The 19,231-nt window shown below is 32.9% G+C and overlaps 1 pseudogene; it reads right to left on the bottom strand.

Annotated features, from left to right (window-relative positions):
* Positions 1-2,504: 2,504 nt before the first annotated feature.
* LOC121249498 lies at positions 2,505-9,605 on the bottom strand (annotated as a pseudogene).
* Between the last annotated feature and the right edge of the window lie 9,626 nt (positions 9,606-19,231).

Here is a 19,231-nt window from a genome sequence, read left to right as displayed (position 1 = left end):
ATGAGAAATGAATACATAAATAAACAAGAATCCTATAAAAAATTTGGTCAAAATCAAAATCAGAATCACTTCCAAACTTGAAACTAAATATTTACTAACAATGCAAGAATGCAAGAATGAGCATAAATATATGATTTTAGAGAAAATAACTGATATTATTCTGAAGTGATTTGGGAGAAAATAATTAATACCTTATATCGATTTAGGTTTGCACCATTCTCACTAGGTTGGAGAGAATTCACCCTCAAATTCTAAATTTTCTTACATCGATCTTTTGAATGTTTAGTTAAACCAATATTTCTTTCATTTTGTTGTATCATTTCGATAATTATGAAAAAATTAAAATTGATTTGATCGACTTGAAATAAAATAATATTGAACATATTATACTCCAAAATTAAGTTTTTTTCCACATCTCAAATCCAAAAATAATATTTTACATAGGAGAATTTGAAAAAAAATTCTCAACTCCAAGAAAATCAAAATAGTTAATTTTCTCAAAAGTTGTTTCATGATTTTCAAATTTTAAAAATTCACCACCATTTTCTTTTTCAAAATTTATATGTTTTCAATAAATATAGTTACTTCATCCACTAGGTTATTTTTATTATGATAAGTGTCATAGATTGGTATAGAGTTTCACCCTATGGAAGAATGTCCATCCTAAAGCTTTTCTTCCTTAGAGTAGTAAATCCACTCAACCTCATGCAATAAATCAACGAAACATTCAGCTTAAAGAGTACCAGGAAAATTCTGGTGAATCAACTCTAAAATCGAGGTCCCCATGACGCTCATTCTAACTAGGGTGCTCCCATAATAGAGCACGATTGTAATACAGGTTCTTAAAATTGGAATTGAAATCGGAATCTTCCATCTCATGATCACCGATATCTTATGCCACTAGACACCGGGTTAACTCTGTAACCTATCTTTGCAAATTCTCAATTATCGCATCCTGACCGCTATGATCACGGTGTGAGACTTCTTCATTCAGAACCTGCCCACGACGACCATGACTATGAACATAAGCCATGGAAACTGATGAGATATAACCCTAGGAAAGATGCTTAAACTCTAATGTCAACTGTTGCCGGATAGAATGGAGATTATTTTGCATGTTAGTTTCAATAGATAATCGAGACGGGGAAGACAAGAAAATCGCCCAAAACACAGAGAAAACAACTCTAAAAATTATTGATTAATAGTAAAATTTGAAATTATTTTATGAAACCCACGAGCTGGACTTAAAATAGTTACAAAATTTGAAATTATGAAGATTTTTCTAGAAATAGAAAAATCTAAATTATTGTCTGAGAAATAAACACATAAATAAACAAGAATCCTACTAGAAATTTGGTCAAAGTCAAAATCACTTCCAAACTTAAAACCAAGTATTTATTAACAAGGCAAGAATGAACATGAATATATGATTTGGGAGAAAATAACTGATATTATTTTGAAGTGATTTGGAAAATAACCGATACCCCATATTAATTTGGGTTTGCACCAGCCCCTTAGGCCCCTAAAATTTCAACGGGCTTAAGCCTTGTTTGGATAATAAGTTGATCTCAACTCATCTCATCTCATCTAATCATTACAATTTTTTCAAATTTTCAAATAAAATACAATAAACAATTCAACTTTTTCAAATTTCAAAACAAAAATAATATTCTAACAATATTTTATTCAACTTTCATCCTATCTTATATCATCTCAACTCACTATCCAAACCACCAAACAACACAGAGACATGTTTGGGTCTCTGAGCTTCCATGTATCGATCCCTCTAAATTTTAGCTCTAAATTTTAGAGTTGGATTGGTATTAGTGTTTATGTAGGGCGTTATGTTTGAAACCAACCTCTACCAAGGATGAGGCCCCCTAGGCCCGGCCAACCCAACCCCCCCCCCTCCCCTCCCCCAAAATCCACAGTGACTTTGAAAAAAAAGATTATGATAACTATTTTTTTATGTTTTTTTTTCAATAAATTAAATTAAAATATAATATTGATCTAGATAAACATATTTAGTAAAAACTCCACATTCACTGGATAGCTAGTTACGCAATATGTAATTGCATTAATTGAAAACATTTTAAATATACGAAACTTATTTTATGGTTTACATATATTACTTCTTTTTTTATAATTCATATATAGATCGTTAATTCAATTTCACCTTTTAATTGCAATATATGAAAAGTTTAGATATAAAATTATCAATATTCATGGAAAAATGCAAATGTGAAATGCATTTGTATCTTTCTTATTTTTTACACGTATTTTTATCATTTCTTTAAAGATATTCCTAAAAAATCTCAATTCAACTATTTATTCCAAACTTAAAGTATTCAGCCATGTTTATAATCTTGACTTCGTCCTTGACCCCCACCAAAAAAAATGGAGTGCATTTCTTTTATGTATGTAGTTGGAAGCAAGAAGAAGTTTAGTGTCCTCGAAGTTGTGGTATTTGTCCATTCAATGCTAATACCTGTATAATTTGATCTTCAAAGGCCGCTAAAATGGCTAATTCCAAAAGATTTTGCCAATGGACAATATTCATAGATAAATTTGGGAGTTTTGTCGGGCTTTGACGTGTCCCAAACGAGCTCGCCCTCAAACCCTACCACCTCCTTCACCAGCTCAATCTGCCAACTAGGGGAAGGTAATGGGGCCCCGCTTCCCTACCCTCGTCCACCCTGCCCCCGAGTTCACTCTCTATCTTGACTCTCTCTCTCTCTCTCTCCCCATTTGTTCGTCACACGTTGTTATCGTCACCACCTGAAGTTCTCTCCATTGTCGTCGTCATAAGTATCCCGAGTCTATTATATCTTTTTCTTTTCTTTTTTTAGTTTTGTTTGAGTTATAGAAGGTGTGAATAAATTAAGGATTTGGAGGACGATGTTGTGAATTGTGTGCTCTGGAGATTAGATTGTTTGTTGTGTGAATTTTTTACTGTAAATTTATATGAAAAAATTGTGTAATGTGTATGTAAACTTAGGCTTTCGGATTGAAACCCTAAATTAAGTCAGGAGTTTTAATATTGAAACCCCAATATGTTTTAGGGTTTCAATATTAAAACTCCAACTTGTTGTGATGTTCATAATTGTATGGTTTTAATTATTGTGTGATTTTTACATTATTTCATATTTTTGTGAGTTAGTAGGAATGGATAGTCAGTCGGATTTTAGTGCTAACACTTCTACCCTTGCCACAACCACAAACACTAACCCTACCCTTGCCCCCATCAAACAAGAAACAAGTTTCGATTGTTTGGTCGCACCTCACCAAAATAGAGGGTGGTGACTCCAATAATCTCTAAGTTAAGTGTAACCATTGTGATAAAGTGTATGGATGTCACTATAGGAGACATAATACATCCCAATTGTAAGTCTAGTTAGAAGAACAATGCAAAAGAAGTCCAATATTAAAATCTTTACAAGAAAAGAGTCAATCTATACTAGATATTAGACTTTAAAAAAATGACATATGGAAGTAGTGGAGGGGGAAATGTTGAAGGGATTTACAAAGTATGATATAGAGGAGTGTAGGAGACACCTAACTCATATGGTCATAATGGACGAGCTACCATTTCGATTTGTTGAGGGCAAAAGGTTTCAAACATATTCAAAGTACTTGGAATATGAGTTTAACCTTCTGTCTCACCACATAGTGACTAAGGATATTAGGAAACATTACAGTGTATAAAAATATTTGTTGAAAAATCAATTGGTGAGTCAAAGAGTTTCCCTCACCACCGATGCGTGGACATCTATCCAAAATTTAATTATATGTCTTTGATAGCACATTTTATAGATTGTGTTGAAAATTGTACAAAATAATTTCTTAAGTTTTGTCAAATATTTTACACAAGGGTGAGGCTATTAGGAGTTCCTTGGTGGCCGCAATAAAGGAGTGGATGTTGGAGCAGGTTGTCATAGTAACGGTTGACAATGCCTCGTCTAATTGTGTCGCTTTGAGGCATCTTAAGAACTGTTTTAGAGAGACCAATAAGTCAATCATAGATGGTGAGTGTTTGCAGGTGAGATGTGTTGCACATATTTCAAATCTTATTGTGATTGATGATTTAAAAGATCTTGATGATCGGTTGCAAGAGTTAGAAGTGCGATGAGATTTGTGAGATTTTCACCTGTTAGATTTGAAACATTAAAGGTTGATGTGAGGTTGATGTTCCTATAAGATGGAACTCAACCTTCTTGATGTTGGAGATAACCCAAGACTATAAAGGATGCCTTTAAGTTATTGGATGACGAAAACATTCAATATATCAAATATTTTAAATATGACGGAGGATTAGGTAAGCCTATTAATAATGATTGAGAGGTAGTTGGAATTTTTGTAGACTTTTTTAGGCCTTTCTACGGGGTCACAACCAGGTTTTCTGATTTTTTTTACTCTACATCCAATTATTTTTGTCAGCAAATATATAAGGTAAAATAAGAATTTGATAACAGGTGCGGAAGTAACCAAATTAGGTTTCGGGAAACGACATTGATCATGAAGGTTAAGTATGACAAATATTGGGGAGATTTGAGTAAGATGAACATTTTCTTATATGTAGCTGTTATTCTTAACCCTCAGTACAAAATTGATAGCATAATGTATGGTTTGAGATTGGTACACAGGAAGGCATGAGCGGATCATATTGCGGGCAAGGGTTAGGAAAACTCTTGGTAGATTGTTTGATGAGTTTGTCGTGTTCAAGGATGGTAATATTTCGGCACCTACACCTACTGCACCTCCTCCTCCTAAAGTCTGGATGGAGAAAAGTCATAGGTTGGAGTGGGGTGAAAGGTTGGAGTAAGACCCCCTGATCTGTCATCTTGCAGAGGCCTAGTTGGAGTTGGATAGATACTCGGCATTAGATTTGCACCCATTTACGCAGGGGTTTGACATCTTATTTTGGTAGAAAATCAATGTCTCAAGTATCCCAAAATTGGAAAGATTGCTTGCAGTATTTTTGTCATCCCTACTAGTACCGTAGCCTCAAAGTCGACATTTAGCACTGAAGGGTGCATATTGGATCCATTTTGGAATTCATTGTCTCCGACCACTGAAGAAGTATTGATTTGCACTTAGAATTGGATCAAAGAGACCCCAATTCATATTCCAAATGTGGAGGACTTTGAGAAGACCGGGGAGAATGAGTGTGGAGATCAGCCTAGATCTAGTAATCGCTCTTAATTTATTTATTTGTTTTTGTTATTATTTTAATCTATTTATATTCATCTAATTGGTATTAATTTCAAATTTAATTGTTATAAGGTCAACTGCGATCTATGAGGGTAGTTCTACATCAGCTGCAATGACTTTGTGTGTATTGGACCCACCATTGCCATTGGTTTGTATAATATTCTCCTTAATTATTTTTTATATTTATATAATGTTTGTAATTCTAATTATTTTTCTTGTATTTTTTTAGCTTTTATAGTCTCACTGTCATATGCTCGATCCTAATTCAAATGATCTCATCTTGATCTCAATCTCATATTAGTTAGTATTTTTAATGTTTGTGACTTTTACATATCAATATAATATTGATATTTATGATTTATATTTTTTATTTGTATTTCTAATTTGTTTTCTTATTAATATTTCAGGTTTTATATAATCTCACAAATCTTAAACTCCCAAGAATAGCTCAAGCCACACTCACTTTCGCACCACCGTGACCACCCCAAATTTCAATATTTGGAATAATGTGAAATGAGATTATAATTCAATTGTAATCTTGCTACAATTTGTTATTTAATTGTGTTATTATTATTTATTTAAATTATGTGACAACTTATAATATTTTTAGATTAATTTGTAGTAGTTTTGGATTAATTTATATTATTGTAAGAGCTTAGGAGAATTAGTTACAACTTAGAAGTATGCAAGTTTTTAATTTATATTATTGTAATATCTTAGATTAGTTTTTTTTTTTTTAAGTTTAAGCATGAGGGTTAGAATTTTTAGCTTTTAGCCTATCATAATGGCATTTATGGGCCTAACATGACTCAAAACATGTTTTTAGGCCATTTTTGTCCCATAAGTGTCTTCCTGATCTCTTTTGAGCCCAAAAACATGTTATGGGTCCATTTAGGGGGAGGGGGGATATGTTATGGGTCCATGTGGGTGTAAAGTGCAAGAATGGGGGTCCCTCGCCTCAAGAGGTTCAAGTAGCACCCCTACTGCCAACTTCTTGATGCTCACCTCCTTCCCACATTCTACTGCTCTAACCCACTGCAGCTCTCCATCAAGAACGTCATCATGTTGGCCAAATCGTCAACATGTAGGAGCTCCTCTAGGGGACTCCTCGTCTCCCACACCACCACCTCTTTCGCTTTCTTCAACTTTGCCTCATGGAACCTCTGCATTAACATTGGCTAGACATACAAATTCACTGTATAGGAATTGTCGTTCATGGGCAACGTCGAAATCGCATCCCAACTATATTGAAAATGGTAGGCCTGTCACATTTTGATTCCCACGATCTTGGCAACATCATACCATTCGTCGGTGAGCTCTGAGGGGCTAGTGAGCAACACATCTTCTGAAATTGGTTGGGGTGCAAACTTGAGGTAGATGCAATAGGAGCCCAAGAATATAAGTTTTTGGACGTCGTGGTCGTAAGAGTCGATGATGTTGGTTTGAATATGGAGGTTGATGGCAATAAAGTCGGTGGGATAGGTGTTGTTGGCATGGATGTTGCCAACCTTGGCAACAGCAAGGATGGCGAACCGGGCGTCTCGACCGTGAAAAAGGATTTGACGCAATTTTGGCATGTGGGATTGAGCTCAAAGCTTGCAGAAGATAATGGAATCGATGAGGCCTCAGTGGCCAAGCATGTAGATTTTCATTATCTTGTCAACAAGGAAAGAACACAAAGGAAACTTCCCTATTAAAAGGATGAAAGGGAAAAAATAGTGAGACTAAGGATGTTGGGGGACGAGCCTAGACAAAACGTGAAAAAAAGTTAGCTGACGTGGAATTGTATGTTACGTTAGTTTGTGAGATCTTTTGTATCTCTAGCAGCCCTTTTAATAAATAAAAAAAATACCAATTCATTAATTTGTCTCTAAAATAACTGAGAAATTTGTTTAGGAGTGTCATATCGTGTTAACGGATTGTGTTCGTGTTGTGTCAAGACATATACATTACACTTAATAGATCAACATGAACACGACCCGTTAAAGATTTCATGTCAAAATTTCACATCCTAACACGACACGATAAGATAATGGGTTGACACGATACGACCCGACCTGACCCGTTTCAATCCGTTTACGTTAATGAGTTGAACATACACGATACGACACGACCCAACCCGTTTGACCTGATTGATTTTATATAAATATTTAAATATAAATAATATCTATAAAAAATAAAAAATTAACTACAAGTCTAAAATTACAATCCAAACAAATATGATCCACACACATTATAATAATATATTAAAATTACATCCCAAATATAATAAACAAAACATATATTGTAAATATATTAATGTTGCAATCCCAAATATAATAAAAACACAGATCTAAAAAAATTTAGAACTTGAAGAAGGAAGTGGAGCATCCTCCTTGCCCTTGTTGTTCTTCAACTCCATTACATCTTCAGTTAACTCATTCAATTTAACTTCTTCTTTTGTTTCTATTAAAAAAAAGACATCAGTAAAGTTTTATATCAAATAATATTATTGTATTGAAAAATTACAATCATTTATTCAATAAAATAAAAATAATATTACCTTGCTTCTTGTCAAATAACAAATCTCTAGTGCAAACTAATGTTACAACAATATCTGCTTTTAGTGCACTCCTAAACCGGTCAATAATACACCTATTAATACTAAAAGTAGATTCAGATGGAATTATAGAAATTGGAACACTCAAAATGTCACGAGCTATACAAGTAAGATCAGGATAACGAAATTCATTTCCTTTCCAAAAGAAAAGAATGTCAATCTTTGCATTTCTATCTGCCCTAGGTTCATCCAAGTAAAGATCTAATTGACTTTTCTGCATATGGGCAGAAAGATCATCATGTCTAAATGAATCAAATTCCTGTACACAAAAAATAAATAAAAATATTTCAAGCTAATATGTCATATGAAACAAAAATATAATATAAATCATTAAACAAAAAATATTATTTGAAATTACCTGAAATAAATTATTATTATATGAAGACTGACTTTCCGCTCTACTAATAGTGCTATCGGAAGTCGTGGTAGAACATGTCATTGTGGGAGCACTAGAATAACTATATTCCATAAAAAGAGATGACATTTATTTCTGAACATTCATATACTCTATGGAACAATCTCCATAAAGATTTGTATAAAAAAAATCAACAAAATGAAGCTTGTGTCGAGGATCCAATATAATTGTTATATCCAACAACACATTGAACGTGGACCAATATTTCTCAAACTTAGTAAGCATTTTACAAGACATTTTCTCTATGTAGTCATCTTCACCCTCAGAGTGTCATTTTAATGTAAAATAAATCAAAAATACTGCTGGAAAGTACAGATTGGTTGTAAGGTATTTGGTCCCAGAAAAATCACAAGTGGCTTCATAAAAAATTCACAATAAACCGTTAATCTTCTGTACTTTTTCCCACTCATATGTTGATGGACAATGTTTAAAATTGGAATCAGTCAACTCCAAATAACTAAAGGCAAGATGGTAGAAAAGAGCACTCTCAAGTATAAGAAAAGTATAATTTCATCTAGTGGGGTCATCCTGTCTTAACCCTTTCTTGTTATCCAGAGACATTTGATTTGTTGAATTTAAAAACTTTACTTTCCTTATTTGTGATCATTTGGCATACTTGATACTTTCACGAACTTTTTGAATAGCAAAATCAATCTCTTTAACCCATCTTGTACTACCAAATTCAGAATATGAGCACAATAACGAAGATGAAAAAAGTCACCATCACAAACAAGAACTTTTTTAATGTTCAATTGAGTTCTTAACAACTCTACTGAAACATCATTAGAATAAGTATTGTCTAAAGTTAATGCAAAAATCTTGTGTTGAATTCCCCACTCACATAACAAATTTTAAATTTTTTCTGACAAAAATATGACATTATGTGGTGGTGGCATAAAAAAAAGTTCAAAATCTTTTTCTGCAGAACCCATTTCTTATTCAAAAAATGTGTAGTAATGCACATATAACCATTAGTGGTTATAGAAGTCCACAAGTCAGATGTTAGACTAATTCTATTAGGAGAATCATTTAACATGCATTTAATCTTTTTTTTCCTCAATGATACATCTTAACCAAATCAGGTTTGACAGTATTTCTAGAAATAATTGGAACATTTAGACGCAAATATTGTAATAAAGATCTCACCCTCGAATATCCAACAAATCAAAAAGGCAGTTCATGCTTCACAATAGCAGTTACCAGAATTTCTCTATATTGTTCCATATCAAATTTAGGAGCACTTACCGAAATATTTCTACTGTTTTGTGATAACATCATCTGACCAATATCTCGTGAATTTCTCCTAGGGCATGTGTCAATGTGACGCTTCATATTTTCGGTTCCATATTTGCTCGTTGCTATGTAAGTAATTCCACACATCTTGCACTTAGCTCATGGCTTGCCATCATTGTTCTCAGAATCAGGAACCATTTCCAAAAAAGTCCACACATTTAACCGTTTCCTTCGTTTTGCTTTAGATTCTTCATTTTGAAAACTTTTTGAGTCAAACGGGTCAAAATCAATCAAATGTCAATTTTCACTTGCTGCCGAACTCATCTGACAACAAACAACAATAACAAATGTAAATTCTAGTTTCCAAGGTGCACAATGTAACCTATTGCGGTCAGTCTCGCTGCCTCTTTAGTGAACAAGAAAATGCTTTTTTATCTCTACAATTGTTTGATAACAATGAAATATTGAGATGAGAGATTTTTAAGACAAGAAGAAGAAGCTCCCTTAGAGGTATGGATTAATTAGGGAGTTAATGAGACAATTAACAGAAGAACTACAATCAATCCTTTGTTAGAAAAGTAAAAAAGTGCACCTACTCACTATGGAATTGAGAGTAGCATTCATGAGGTTTTTTCTGTCACTTATATCTTGTAAATTAATTCATCTCTCCCATTAGAAAGCATAAACTAATTACAAGAACACCATCACAAATGATCAACATATTTATCTTAATATATAGCCCAAGTAGTAATCTGTCGCAAACTTAACTTTGATTGAGAGGTTTATACTCCCTTTTTGTTCCCATCCTTGCCCACAGTACACGTCTCTACCTACTATTTGATTTCATGAGATCCTCATCGGCATATTTTAATTGAGTCCAGGCATCATGAAATCAAAAGGATTGAGCTAATCTCGGCTGTTCCAGCTTTATTAATGGAGTTTATGTTTTCGTATATGTTCCAGCTTTATATTATGGTAAAGGTAGAGTAGAAAATCTTGTGACTTACAATGGGCGACGGGGTGCTAGCTGCGGGCAGTGTGAGTCCGTAGCTCTGAGTCTGCGTGGGCGACTAGGCATTGGCGGCGAGCAGTGTGAATCCATGGCTCTGCCTCGTTTGTTTTCAGAAAACATCTCATATTATCATTACAACTTCTCTAACTTTCAATACAAAATAAAATAAACAATTCATTTTTTTCAAATCCCAAAATAAAAATAATTAGTGGTGTAACCGGTCCGATCCGGTCCGGTTTTGGACAAAATCTAAGATCGAACCGGTATGTACCGGTTTTGTATTTTCCAAAACCGATTACACACCGGTTACCCTCCTAAACCGGTACTTTCAGTTTTACCGATTTTCGGTCCGGTCCGGTTCGGTTTTTCGATTTTTTTAAAATGTAAGTTTCACAGTTTATCATTAAAAATTTGTTTATAAAAAAAAAAACTGATTTAAAAAAATATGTTTTATACTTTTATTAAAAAAAATCTGTTTTAACTTTTACTAAAAAAATCTGCTTTGCTAAAAACTACTTCAATAAAAAATCTGCTTTACTACAAAAAATATGATTAACTAAAATCTATTTTAGTAAAAACTGCTTTTAAAAAAACTGCTTTACTAAAAACCTAGAAAAAAACTGAAAAAAACAAAAAACTGCTTTCAAACTTATAGATATAACTACTACAAAAACTGGAAAAAAAATCTGCAATAAACTGCCTTATCTGCAATAAACTGCCTTATCTACAATAAGTCGTTGCATGTTAAAAGAAATAACTTAGTACTTACACATATTTTTTAGAACAGTCACAAGAAATTTCAAAATGGACATCAACAAGCTTATGAGCCTATGGAATAAAATAAGTTTAAAAGTCTAAATTAGAAATCTAAAAGTCCAACAAATTACAAGTCCAAAAGTCCAAATTACAAGTCCAAACACTTAAAAGTCTGAATTACAAGTCTAAAAATCTAACAAATTACAAGTCCAAATTACAATAACTTAGAACATCCAACAAAAAATTCAATAGCTATGCACAAGCCACCAACTCCAATAGTCCCTTCAACAATCCTTGCAATTGTATGAAAATAAATCAAGCAATTAATTCTAATAAAAAGTTAGTAATTATATTAAATAATAAAAAAAATTAAGGAAAGATGTTATACAAGTTGACTTACCTTAAATTTAATTATCTCCAGTCAAAGAAGTAGGTCTTGAAGAACTCCCTAGATCTTCCATGAGCTCTACACAAGAGAGAAAAAAAAAGCATAATAATTAAAACAAATTACTAATATGATTTACACTTTAGATATAGTTAAAGAAAATGTGAATGATGCTACATACTTGTCTCAATTTTCTCAAACTCCTCAACATCATCCATTAAAGTACGAATATTAATCAGGGCAGAAGAACGAAGCCAATTTTGTGTACAAATTAGAGCTTCTACCATAAATGGAGATAGGCTACTGTGGAAAGGATCAAGTACTCGACCTGCTGTGCTAAAAGCTGACTCAGAGGCCACTGTAGAAATCGGAACTGCAAGAACATCCCACGCAACTCTTGAAAGCATGCGGTATCTAATGGAGTTGACCTTCCACCAAGTCAACAAGTCGAATTTCACATCATCTTCTTCATATTTTTCAAATAAATATCTCTCCAATTCAGATTTAGTCGCCAAAGAGTTATCCGACTCCAAACGCTTCTTAATTTATGCATGGATTAATGATCTGAAATCACCTTGACCTACCCCAGCAGTTGAACTTGTACTACTAGCCCCTCTCTTGCTTGATTGGCATATAGTTTGATCTTGTGCCCCAACATTATTTTCATCATTTCCACAATAACTATCATATAAACGAGTCAAGGCATCTTGAACCCGATCCACCAACATAAGAACTTTTGAACTATTATCCTCATATATTCATTCAAAAATATATGTTAGACCACCATTTTATACCGAGGATCAAAAACTAACCCAACATACAATAAAAAGATTCATTTTTTCGATATTTCCCCAATACTTCTCACATTTAGATTTCATACTAAATGCCATTGTTCTCAAATTATGAGGCCCTTCCACACACTCCAAATTAATTGCAGCTTGAAGTGTTGCTAGCTCAAACAAAAAACTGTTGCAAGTGACATAATTGGTCCCCGAGAAACGCAAGGTTGCATCGTAAAAAAGTTTCAAAAATTTTACAAACAACCTACTCTTACCCCAATCATCCATGGTTGGAGGCCCTAACTTGGATGCCCCTCCCTTACCCAACTCACTAACACTATCATCATCCTCACTATCATCCTCCCCAACACTCTTAAGATATCCTGAATCTTCATCCTCTAGCCGTTGAAATGCTTTTTGAAACTTTTCAGCCCTATCCAACATCATATAAGTGGAGTTCCAATTTGTTGCTCCATCTAAGCATACACCACTTTTACAAGTAATGTCTTCACTATCACAACATTGCTTAAATGTGTTCCACCTTTGTAGAGATGATTTTACATACTTCACAGTTCACAGCCCTCTAATTCTTGCAATTGATTGATCATATTCTTTCAACTCATTCCGAACAATCAAGTTCAAGATATGAACATAACATCTCATATGCAAGAACTCATGTTCCAAAATAGTATCCCTTTTATTCCTTGTCTTTCTTTTGAGATACGAAACTATCTCATTATTTGAACTTGCATTATCAAGTGTAATTGTAAATATTTTGGGCCTTCCCCATTCTAGCAAACACATTTCAATTTGTTTACTTAGTGTCTCACCCTTATGGTTTGCAACCTTGCAAAAATTGATAATTTTTTTGTGCATGTTCCAATCTTCATCAATAAAATGTGCAGTGAGACACATGTAGTTAAAATTTTGCACGGATGTCCAGATATCCATGGTTAGACAAATGCGATGCCCCTTAAGAGCACTTTTCATATTGTCTTTCTCTCTCAAATAAAGTTTATAAATATTTTTTGTAACCGTTACACGTGATGGAATCGCATTCCATCTAGGTTGCAAAACAAGCATGAATTTCTTAAACCCCCCCTTCCATATGTTTAAAAGGAAGCTCATCAACAACCAACATTTCTGCTAAAACTTCTCTACACGCCTCAACACTAAAAGAAATAGGTACAAGCTCTCCACTGCTTGATCCAGACTAGAAACTCAATATAGATTGGTTCCTATCTACTTTCCTATGTGGAGACTTCTTACATGTTTTTTTCCAAGTGCCCCAACATTGATTTTGTGCCATTTATATTAGGATCACAAGTATAAGTCATCCCACAAAGGTTACATGAAGCCCTAGGTTTCGACTTATCCTCAGTACGAATCTTTGTAAAATCATCCCAAACTACTGATCTTTTCCTACCAATAGATGGCATACTTACATTGGATTTGGGAGAAAGCGGATCATTAGTCGCCATTGATTCCACAGTCCTTTGACTCATTTCCATTGTAGGTTGAATATTGCCATATGTTTCTGTTTCATTTGAATGATCCATATGTGATTCTGTAGTAACAAAAATAAACATTAATTGTTGATCATATTTAGAAAAGCTTACTCGCAATGATTGTAAAATCTGGAAAATGATTGTAAAATTTGAAAAATCCCATGGTTCCTTAGGTTTCTATACATGTTAACCATCCACTGATCTAGGCCATTCATTTTATTTGGGTAAGTTACCTAGTGTTAAGTTGTTAACATTAAATACCACACATACATGGACTGACTTTTACTGACCAACCTAATTAAGGTTTGAGTAGAATGGTTCATTTCATTACAGGAGAATGGGTATTAGACCAATTCAACGACAAAGCCTAGGCCACAACCAACAACAACCCAATCGGCAATAACAAATACTAATAAATTTCGGATTAAAAAAAAGTACCATAATATCACAAAACCCAATCAACCCAATCGGCAATCAAGATTCACAAAAATCCCAAAACCTAATCACAAAAACCCTAATATCACAAAATCCAATCACAAAAATCATAGTAGGCTACTGCTAGTATGTAATTTAAAAAAAAAAAAAAACTTACCATGGGCTAGGGGCAGATCGGCAGAGAGATTGAGATAGAGAGTTGAGAGAAGAAAGATTAAGAGCGAGGAGGTCACGAGAGAGTTGAGAGTGAGAGACGAAAGAGTTGAGAGATGAGAGAGTGAGAAGTGGGAGAGTTGAGAGTGAGAGACGGAGAAAGAGAGCTGCGACTGCGAGAGAGTGAGCCACCGAGCGCAGTGCACACGCCGTCACAAGAGACAGAGAGAGCTTGTTGCGAGAGGCGAGAGCAAAGTAGTGAGAAGTGAGAACTCTGTGACTGAGAAGTGAGAGACGAAGAGTCGAAGACGGTACGCCGCTGACTGCTGAGTTTAGTGTTCACAAAAGAAATGAGTTCCAACTTTAGGTTTTTCAAATAGATTAAAACGGCATCGTTTGGCCTTTGGCCCTTTACTATTTAATTAAAGTTTAATTCTTTGAATCTTTTCAATGTGTTTTTTTTAAATGATAATTAAAATTTTTATATATTTGTAATACATTTAATAGACTATAGACTATAGTGATTATAGTGATTTAATATAACTATTAACTATATATATTTGTAATACATTTAATATATCATAGTCTAATAGTATTAATATTAGCCTATTAGTATAGTTATATATTAGTATTAGTTATAACGATTTAGTATAACTATATTAGTATAAGTATAACTATAGTCTATAGTCTACATTAAGCTATTAGTACTAGTATGGTTTAATGTTCGGGTATCCAGTGAAAATTATGAGGAAAATAGGAGGAAGCAATTTTGAATGCATCTGTATATGCAGACCGGTTTGGTTCTACATGGAACATATAGGATACAAAAGGTTTACGCAAATACTCAGATTTTTCTTTTGGGAGGAAATACTGAGATGTAACAGGATTTGAAACCTTTGATGCAATGGCCTTGGCATATGGATCAAAGGACATAGAAACCGTTGACGCAAAGGTCGCAGGTTGAACAATTTTGCCAAATGGTGTAAACCTATTGGCAATATCTAAACAGGTTGGCACAGGAGTCTGTGCCGGCTCATTTTTTATCAATCTGGAGCTGGTAATTGGGGAGGGACATTGGTCTGTTTTTCTTTACCTTTTTTCTTGCTCATGATTGAGTGTCTGCAAGAATTCACGGGTAAGAAAATCAGGAATGGAATTGCTGGTGCCTTTGATAAATTCAATATCAAAATTAAAAACACTTAAAATAGCCTGTCATTGTGCAAAAATATGTTTTGATGCAATGTTTTGAACATTTTTTTCTAAAACAAATTTAGCACTCATGCAATCAATTCTTAATAGGAATTTTTTATTAAGTAAATCAGATTGAAATTTAGAAATACATAGTACTATAGATAAAATTTCTTTTTTAATAGTACTATATTTTTCTTGTGCAGGGTTCCAGACTCCAGAATGGAAGCGAACAATTTGTTCAGAAGAGCCTGGTGAAACATATTGTTTCAGAATGCCACCATAACCTATGTCAGAGGCATCTGTTTCAACAATTTTAAAAGAATCAGAGGTAGGGATTCCAAAACACGGAAGAGTTTTAACATGTGTCTTTATTTTCCTTACCAGATTAGTGTGCATTTCTGTCCAAGGAGGAGGTTTGGAAAAAAGTCGTTTGAACAAAGGACGACATTGTTTCCTTATATTCTTGTAGAAATCAGCAACATAATTGAGAGATCTTAAGAACCTCTGCAATTATTTTTTGTCAGTGATGACATCAGGAAATTTGTCAGCAAATTCAATAGCTTTTTGGATGGGCCTGATTTTGCCTTCAAAAATATCATAACCAAGGAATCTAATCTTGGTCTGGAATAGTTTGATCTTTTTCGCAGAAACGACAAGACTATTTAATCTAATGATGTCAAGAAACGAATTCAAATGTTTTCAGTGTTCATCAATAGATTTGAAAAAAATAAGAACATCATCTATGTAGACGATGGTGAAAGCAGTGAACGAGTTGAAGATATCGTTCATGATATTTTGAAATTCACTAGGGCCATTTTTTAGGCCAAAGGGCATCACATTCCACTTGTAGTGACCAAAGTGTGTAATAAAGGCTGTCTTATACCTATCCGATTTAGCGATCTGGATTTGCCAAAATTCTGATTTTAGGTCAAACTTGGAGAAGACAACTGCATCACTCAACCTATGAATTAAGTCATTTTATGGAGAATAGGGTATCTAATCCACTCTAAGACTTTGTTTAATGGTTTGTAGTTAATGACTAGATGAGGAGTTCTTCTTTCTAGTTCAGCATTTTTTTGGACATAAAAGGCAGGACAAGACCAATGGGACTTACTATGCCTAATTATACCTTTTTGAAAAAGATCTGCAATTTCAAGTTGGCCGTGTTCTAAAGTCTTACTATTCATTTGAATATCACTGGTTTTAGTTGAAATAGTTTTTTCATCAAAATTTTTTATATAAGGAAGGGAAACGATGTATTTCTTCCTGTACCCAAAAGCATTGGGTAAATCAGAACAAAAATCTAAAAGTAGACGTTTGTTAAAATCATCAATTTTTGCAAGTAATAAAGGAAAAGATAATTATTCAGAAATATTTTTATACTTAATTTCCATTTGAAGGAAATTCAAATGTTTTTCTTTTGCAATAATTAAAGATTTCAAACTTTTATCTTGATCAATCTCAAAACGAGAGGCAAATTTAAATTTGACTTTTTGACCAAAATGATAAGTGGTAATACCATCTTTTTTAGTCAAAAAATGATATAAAGAAGAAATAAAAAGAATTCCTAAAATCACTTTGTCAGACATATTCTGACTAAAACAGAATGAATTTTAAAACATATATTGTTTTGGCAGACATGAACATTGTTAAGTTTATAATTGATTTTCATTTGAGATCCATTTGCCGAAAACAATCTTTCAGTAGATTTTTCAAAATATTTGCTAGGGATTAATCCTTCTTGAATATAATTCAAGTCTGATCCGGAATCAATTATAACAACAACAGAAAATTAGAAATCATGAGAAACAACAATAGTAACTCAAGAAAACCATTTAGGAGGAATACTATTGCGGATTAAACATATCTGGTTGTCAACAGCCAGCTCATGTTGGCTTGAACCAGAATCATTTGTTTGCTCATTGTCAAAATCGGTAAAACCAGTCCGGTTCGGTCCAGACCGATTTTTCGGTTTTTCGGTTTGAAATTACACCTCTAAAAATAATATTAAAAAATATATTATAACAATACTTTTTTAAATTTTTTAACTTTAATCTCATCTTATCTCATCTGCGAAAACAAACGATCTCTTGTTTGCCTGGGCGACTCGGCATCACCGTAAAGAAAACTGGAGGAGGGGCGGTGTGGGTTTGCAACTTAGACTTAGGAGGAAAGAAAGTGAAATTTTTGAAAAGTGAAACTGGAGATGGGGCGTGGTTAGAAGTGTTAGAGTTAGGGTTTTTTGAGTTTTAGGTTTTAAGGATATAAAGGTAAATTTCATTTTCTTAACGGGTCATAACAGGTTGACCCGTTAGTGATCAATTAAGCAATTGTGTCTTAACGGGTCAATTCGTTTTAACCCGAACCTGTTAACATTAAACCATAACCCGTTTTTATCGTGTCATATTCGTATTGGGTTAACGGGTCGTGTTACATATTGACACATCTAGATTTGTCAGCACTTGATGGACGAAAATGCTAAATCTTTTATTAATACCAAATGTTCTTTATGGATAGCTATTGAATTTAGTATTAATTTATTGTCATCTAATAATTTTATAAATACTCTCCTTTTAGTTTCTTATATTTTATGTATTTTATTAAGTTATCAGTACTTTATTCATTCGTAATCTTTTGTTGACTCGATTAGTTTATTAATTGAATTATTCATTAACATAAGATTATGATTGAATATTACTATATAATTTATATAAAACCCGACTTGACTTGTATGAGATCTGTAAGCTTGAATATCTTTGTATATATTTGTTATAGTATTATCTCTATATTTATAATATAAAACTTTAAATATTTGAAAAGATTAAAAGAAATTATGTTTTTAATACTAAACATTTAACTTGAATATTTATGAATATAATTATTTATATAAGTATATATAAATTTGATAAAGATATTAGTAGAAAGTCAGACTATATAGATAAAGTTAAAAAATAAAATACACCGCTCATTTTGCTGTATACAACAATCCTTAAACCAGCTTTCATTTTTCAAAATAATAAATTCAACCGTTGATAAAATTATATCAACACAGTTGCATATATATATATATATATATATATATATATAATATACTAGTAGTGATGAAACGTCCAAGAGATGTTTGCCCATTGGAGACAAAATATATATGGTAATTATATATATATGAAATATATATAGATAGAAATAAAAATAACACAATTGCATTATAAAAAAGGTTATATTTTCTTACAAATTTATAAATCATATAACAATAAAAAGTTATAACCTAATTGCAAAAAAAAAAAAGAAAAAAATATATCAAATGTGAAATAAATTTACTTGTAGTATAGAAAAAGTCAGAAAAAATCATAACATGCAAGTAAATAACATACAAAATGAAAGCAAATAACTAAACATAAACTAACTTCCATCTAACTACACAATTAAAAAAAACCTCCGACGCACAACATGCAAATCTACATAAAAAAAAACCCACCAAACATAAAAAATAGAGAAAAAAATTCAAAGATAAAACTCACAACATGCAAACCCACAGGAAAAAAACCCCATCAAAC

This window comes from Juglans microcarpa x Juglans regia, chromosome 2D (assembly GCF_004785595.1).
Source record: "Juglans microcarpa x Juglans regia isolate MS1-56 chromosome 2D, Jm3101_v1.0, whole genome shotgun sequence".
Classification (NCBI taxonomy): Eukaryota; Viridiplantae; Streptophyta; class Magnoliopsida; order Fagales; family Juglandaceae; genus Juglans; species Juglans microcarpa x Juglans regia.
This window is presented reverse-complemented; position numbering and strand designations above follow the sequence as displayed.